Source organism: Sapajus apella, unplaced genomic scaffold (genome assembly GCF_009761245.1).
Source record: "Sapajus apella isolate SASKATOON/1434 unplaced genomic scaffold, GSC_monkey_1.0 scaffold3951, whole genome shotgun sequence".
In the NCBI taxonomy this organism is placed as follows: Eukaryota; Metazoa; Chordata; class Mammalia; order Primates; family Cebidae; genus Sapajus; species Sapajus apella.
The window spans coordinates 1-6,329 of NW_022440877.1; the positions used below are offsets into that span (position 1 = coordinate 1).

Sequence of the window (6,329 nt, forward strand, 5' to 3'; positions counted from 1 at the left end):
GCTTGTAATCCCAGCACTTTGGGAGATTGAGGTGGGCAGATCACCTGAAGTCAGGAGTTTGAGACCAGTCTGGCCAACATGGTGAAACCCTGACTCTATTAAAAATAAAAAAATTAGCCGGGCGTGGTGGCAGGCACCTGTAATCCCAGCTTCTTGGGAGGCTGAGGCAGGAGAACTGCTTGAACTCAGGAGGCAGAGATTGCAGTGAGCCGAGATACTGCCATTGTACTGTAGCCTGGGTGACAGAGTGAGACTCCATCTCTAAATAAATAAATAAATAAATAGAGAGAGGGAATAAATTCTTAATCTTCAGAATAAAATAGAAATATTCAGTAATTTTGGCCCGGCATGGTGGCTCATGCCTGTAATCCCAGCACTTTGGGAGGCTGAGGTGGGAGGATCTCTTGAGCTCAGGAGTTTGAGACCAGACTGGGCAGTTTCTACTGAAAATACACACACACAAAATTAGCAGGATGTGGTAGTTGTGTGCCTATAGTCCCAGCTACTTATGGAACTGAGGTGGGAGGATCACTTGAGCCTGGGAGGCAGAGGTTGCATGAGCAGTGATCACCCCACTGCAATCCAGCCTGGGCAACAGAGTGAGACTCCGTCTCAAAAAAAAAAAAAAATAGGAATATTCAATTAAAAGACAATTATTTAAATTTCCTGCACCATCAGACCTTTTCTAGAAGTCTGTGAGCTGTCAAATTGTTTCTAACAGGAGGTTTTTTAGGCAGTCAAGCGGATTCTCTTAACAAAAATGCTAGCGGAAGAAGAAATGGGGGTCAGGTGCAGTGGCTCACGCCTGTAATCCTAGGACTTTGGGAGGTTGAGGAGGGTGGATCATGAGGTCAAGAGATCGAGACCATCCTGGTCAATATGGTGAAACCCCAACTCTACTAAAAACACAAAAGTTAGCCAGGTGTGGTGGTGTGCACCTGTAGTCCTGGCTACTGGGGAGGCTGGGGTAAGAGAATCACTTGAACCTGCAAGGTGCAGGTTGCAGTGAGCCAAGATTGTACACTGCCACTGCACTCCAGCCAGGGTGACACAGTGAGACTCCATCTCAAAAAAAAAGGAAAGAAATAGGAAACTAAGTGACACAAATTCAACAGTCAGAGTCGGTTTCACAAAATTGCCCCCAGTTCTTAAAGGGTAGCTGCTCAGCCTGCATAAAAATCATGCTTTCAGTGACTCTAGAAGTATTAATCACTGAGAAATACAATGTTTTCTAGTTGCAGGCAATTACATTTACTTTATAATTTGACAGCGTTTTTTTCAAATGGTATGACCATTAGTGGGTTACAACCATAAGTGAGCTATGAAACCAACTTAGTAGGTCACATCACAACCAATCAAAGTGTGCTTATATGAATGTGTATATCTGTGTGTGTGTAGCACACACATTTATACATACCGATACACACATACACATATAAGGATTGCTCGTTAAGCTTTTGTTAGCTTTCTTTATGTGAATATGAGTCTCAAAATAAATTATATTTCTTACTGTGGATGGCACCTTTAAAAGCTTGAAAAATAATGCTATAAGATGTAATTTTACTTTAGGAACAACTGACGAAGAAGAGTGTGTTTATGTATGATGGCCAAAATCTGTATTTCTGCATTTCTGTAAATTCTGCGTTTTATAGCAGCAGCCAGAAAATATACAAAACAGTGACCCAACGTGAGTGCTGTATGATTGCCCTTCTTTGTCTTTTTTCCTTTTCCTCATTAATCAGCTGACTGAGCTGATTAAGAAGCTGCAACTGCTGCCTGGGCACAGTGGCTCACACCTGTAATCCCAGCACTTTGGAAGGCTGAGGCAGGTGGATCACCTGAAGTCAGGAGTTCGAGATCAGCCTGACCAACATAGTGAAACCCTGTCTCTACTAAAAATACAAAAATTAGCTGGGTGTGGTGGCACAAACTTGTAATGCTAGCTACTTGGAGGCTGAGGCAGGAGAATAGCTTGAATCCAGGAGATGGAGGTTGCAGTGAGCCAAGATTGCACCACTGCACTCAAGCCTGGGCAAGAGTGAGACACTGTCTCAAAAAATAAAATAGGCCAGACATTGTGGCTCACACCTGTAATCCCAGCACTTTGGGAGACTGAAACGGGCAGATCATTTGAGGTCAGGAGTTCGAGACCAGCCTGGCCAACAGGGTGAAAACCTATCTCCTACTAGAAATACAAAAATCAACCAGGCGTGATGGCAGGTGCCTGTAATCTCAGCCACATGAGAAGCTGAGGCAAAGAATCGCTTGAACCCTGGAGGTGGAGCTTGCAGTGAGCTGAGATTACGCCACTGCATTCCAACCTGGGTAACAGAGTGAGACTCCATCTCAAAAATAAATAAATAAATAAAATAAAAAGAAACTGGAGCTGCTAATTTTGTTTTTTTAAAAATTTTTATAAAGTTACTAATTTTTAAATTAAGGGACATAAATTATTTGATTCAACTTTTCATTTACTTTATCTGGGCCTTAGAAATATCGTAATTACAGGCCAGGCACGGTGGCTCACGCCTATAATCCCAGCACTTTGGGAGGCCGCGGCGGGTGGATCACAAGGTCAAGAGATCGAGACCATCCTGGTCAACAAGGCGAAACCCCGTCTCTACTAAAAATACAAAAAAATTAGCTGGGCATGGTGGCATGCTCCTGTAGTCCCATCTGCTCGGGAGGCTGAGGCAGGAGAATTGCTTGAACCCAGGAGACGGAGGATGTGGTGAGCCAAGATGGCGCCATTGCACTCCAGCCGGGGTAACAAGAGTGAAACTCCGTCTCAAAAAAAATAAATATCGTAATTACACTGAAAACCTTGTAAACAATAGCCTGACTTGCAAAATCATCTTAGATGATTTCCACCTCTCTTCTTGCCCTCTGCCCTTCAGTAAATCAGATTAAAACACGGCTTGCTTTATAAGAATGTAAACTGGGATTGGCAAATTTGAACATTAGGCCCGTTTTTCTCAGGAAACTAAATACCTTGCTCTTGTAAAAGGTTGATGGTAGGTCTTCCAGCAGAGCGTGAGTGCACATTTCTGTTTAACGATAAAATTTCTTTTAAGTACCACTGTGAAAGTATTCTTTTTGATTTATTAAAGTAGTTCAGAGAAAAACAAATATAGAGCTCCATTTCAGAAGAACTCTGATCATTATTTAATTTGCTCTATATCTATTAACATAGAAAAATAATTAACCTACAAAGGCAAATTTAGTCTTTTGGCTAATTGGATCTGTCTGATTAGGACTTGTCTTTGCTCTTCCCTCTGTTCATCAGTGCCAGCAAATCTCAGGGAGAAATCTAGTCCAACCTACAACAAAAAAATAAAAGATATTACATATTTAGGTTTAAGGAAACTCAAAAGAGATATTTTGGATTGATGCTATCCAATAGAACATAATGCAAGGTGTAAAAGCAAGCCACATAAAAATATTCATTCTAGTAGCCACATTAAAAATATTAACAAAAACAGATGAAATTAATCTTAATATACTTTAACGCAATATATTTCATATATTATTATTTTAACATGTAGCCAATATAAAATATTTAGTTATTTTTATATTCCTTTTTGTTTGTTTGAGACGGAGTCTGGGTCTGTCACCTAGGCTGAAGTGCAGTGGCACGATCTCAGCTCACTGCAACCTCTGCCTTCCGGGTTCAAGCGATTCTCTTGCCTCGGCCTCACAAGTAGCTGGGATTACAGGCATATGCCACCATGCCCAGCTAATTTTTGTATTTTTGGTAGAGACAAGGTTTCACTAGGTTGGTCAGGCTGGTCTCGAACTCCTAACCTCAAGTGATCTACTGCCTCAGCCTCCCAAACTGGTGGGATTACAGGTGTGAACCACCCTGCCTGGCCTTTGTGTTTTTTTCTTTTTGGTATTAAAAGTTTGAAATCCACAGTGTATTTTACGCTTACAGCACATCTCAGTTCAGAACAGTCACATTTCAAATGCTCAGGAGCCATAAGTGGCCACTCCATTGGATGCCACAGATTATAGATGACTCCTTCTCCTGGGACTATTTTGGCATGCATTCTACAATCTATTCTGAATTTAAGTGTTATTCTTATTTTTTGTCTTTAATTAAAAATGGAATTTATTACCAAGTAATAAAAATATTTCACAATTGGCCAAGCATGGTGGCTCATGCCTATAATCCCAGTACTTTGGGAAGCCAATGTGGGTGGATTACCTGAGGCCAAGTGTCCAAGGCTAGCCTGGCCAACATGGTGAAACCCTGCCTCTACTAAAAATACAAAAAAATTAGCTGAGTGTGGTGGCGCATGCCTGTAATCCCAGCTACTTGGGAGGTTGAGGCAGGAGAATTGCTTCAACCTGGGAGGCGGAGGTTGCAGTGAGCCGAGATTGCACCACTGCACTCCAGCTGGGATTGCACCACTGCACTCCAGCCTGTATGACAGAGCAAGATTCCGTCTCAAAAAAAAAAATCACAATTATAAATTATTTAAATAAAAAAGTTATTTAATTACAAACTCTAGCCCATTTAAAGTGTGTTTCTAAATTACTTATGAAGAATTATAGATACTGTATTAACTCACCAGAGCAAGGACCGATATTTAAGCACAAGAAAAGAGAAAGCAAATTCAGAAATGCTATGATTTTTTTCCAATTAAGGTAGGCCTATGGAAAGGCTTTCGATTGTTCCATTCCCATGCTTTCTTATTAAAGAAGGAACAACAAATTATTATTTGGCTAAATGTGGTGAACATAATTATTTAAGTCAGTTACAATCACCAATACTGAACTAAGGATTATTTTCATATATAGAAGTTTGAATTAGAAGTCATTTGATCAGCCTAGCTGGTGTTTACCTCTCCAATTGCCAACAATTGATCCTTATAATTCTTGATAATGGGCAAAGCTACATCCAAATCCTGGGAGAAAAAAAGTAAAATTGTTAAAATGGAAAACAGGAACTGCTATTTCACAAGCTCCAATTATGTGCTAGGTGCTATGCTATCCTGGTGTTTTATGTACATTTAATTCATTTAAGTAGTCAAAGAACTAGCAATAGTAATCCTTCTACAATGGTGAGTACCTCTACCTGAAATTTGAGTAGAAACATATCCCATATCCATTCAGGTTATAATAATATGACTTTTTATGAAAGGCGCCACTCAAACATTGCCTTCTGTTTAGGAGGTATTTCCTGACATTTAGGAGGCATTTGGACATTCTGAAATCACTAAAAAAAAGAGAGGCAAAGCACCAGGTAGTCATCTTTGCACGTGAATTTTGCAATTGCATTGTTATGTTCTCCCCTTAGAATTCGTCTGCTTGGTGAGTTTATATTAATGATAATCCCATACTTCCTTTGCACTGTTTTCACTGATTTCATTTGTCCTTATAGTCCTGCTTTGATTACTTGTCCTAAAGGTTCAACAATATAAACAATGAATATCTCATACATGCTTGTTAACTATTGAAGTAGCTGTATATCATTAGTTTCAATGATATTACCTTTTCCACTCAGGAGAATTTGCCCTGTGAGAGTTCCTGTCTTAGGCAAGGAAAAGAAATATACAGCAAATTGCTTCTAGATACCTTTTAGACTATATTGCAGATTTTAGTTTCAGGATATGTAAATTGCAAAGTATTTCTCCTGAGGATAATCAGAACAAGACAGAATTAAGAAAAGATGAACTACCATACGATCCAGAAATCCCACTCCTGGGTATTTCTCCAAAGAAATGGGAATCAGTATATCAAAGGGAGACCTGGAACCCCATGCTTATTGCAGCACTGTTCACAATAGCTAGAATATCGAGCCAACCTGTGTGTCCATCAACAGATGAATGGTAAAGAAAATGTGGTGTATATACTCAAGGGAATTCCATTCAGCCATAAGAGAGAATAAAAATCTTTTCATTTGCAGCAACATGGATGAAACTGGAGGCCATTAAAGTAAGAGAAATAAGGCAGACCCTGACAAGTAACACATGTTCTCACTCATATGTTGGAGCCAAAAAATGCTGACCTCATGAAGGTAGAGTGTAGAATGATGGTTACTAGAAGCTGGGATGGGTTTATGTGTGTTGGAGAGGATAAAGAGAGGTTAGTCAATGGCTGCAAACATTAGTTAGAAGAAATAAATACCTGTGTTCGATAGCACACTAGGCTGACTATAATTAACAATATGTATTTCAAAATAGCTAGATTTGAAATGTTCCCGACAAAAATAAATGATAAATATTTGAGGTGATGAATATCCTAAGTACCTGATCAATAACCTGATTTAATCATTATACATTCCATGAATGTATCAAGGTATCACATGTATGCCATAAAAATAT

The 6,329-nt window shown here is 39.6% G+C and overlaps 1 long non-coding RNA gene across 1 annotated transcript; it reads right to left on the bottom strand.

The window, feature by feature from the left end:
• Positions 1-3,260: 3,260 nt before the first annotated feature.
• On the bottom strand, positions 3,261-5,667 carry LOC116547645. Its single transcript, XR_004267131.1, has 2 exons — positions 4,848-5,667; positions 3,261-3,320 (listed from the first exon to the last, which is right to left on the bottom strand). It is a non-coding gene; the product is annotated as an uncharacterized LOC116547645 (long non-coding RNA).
• Between the last annotated feature and the right edge of the window lie 662 nt (positions 5,668-6,329).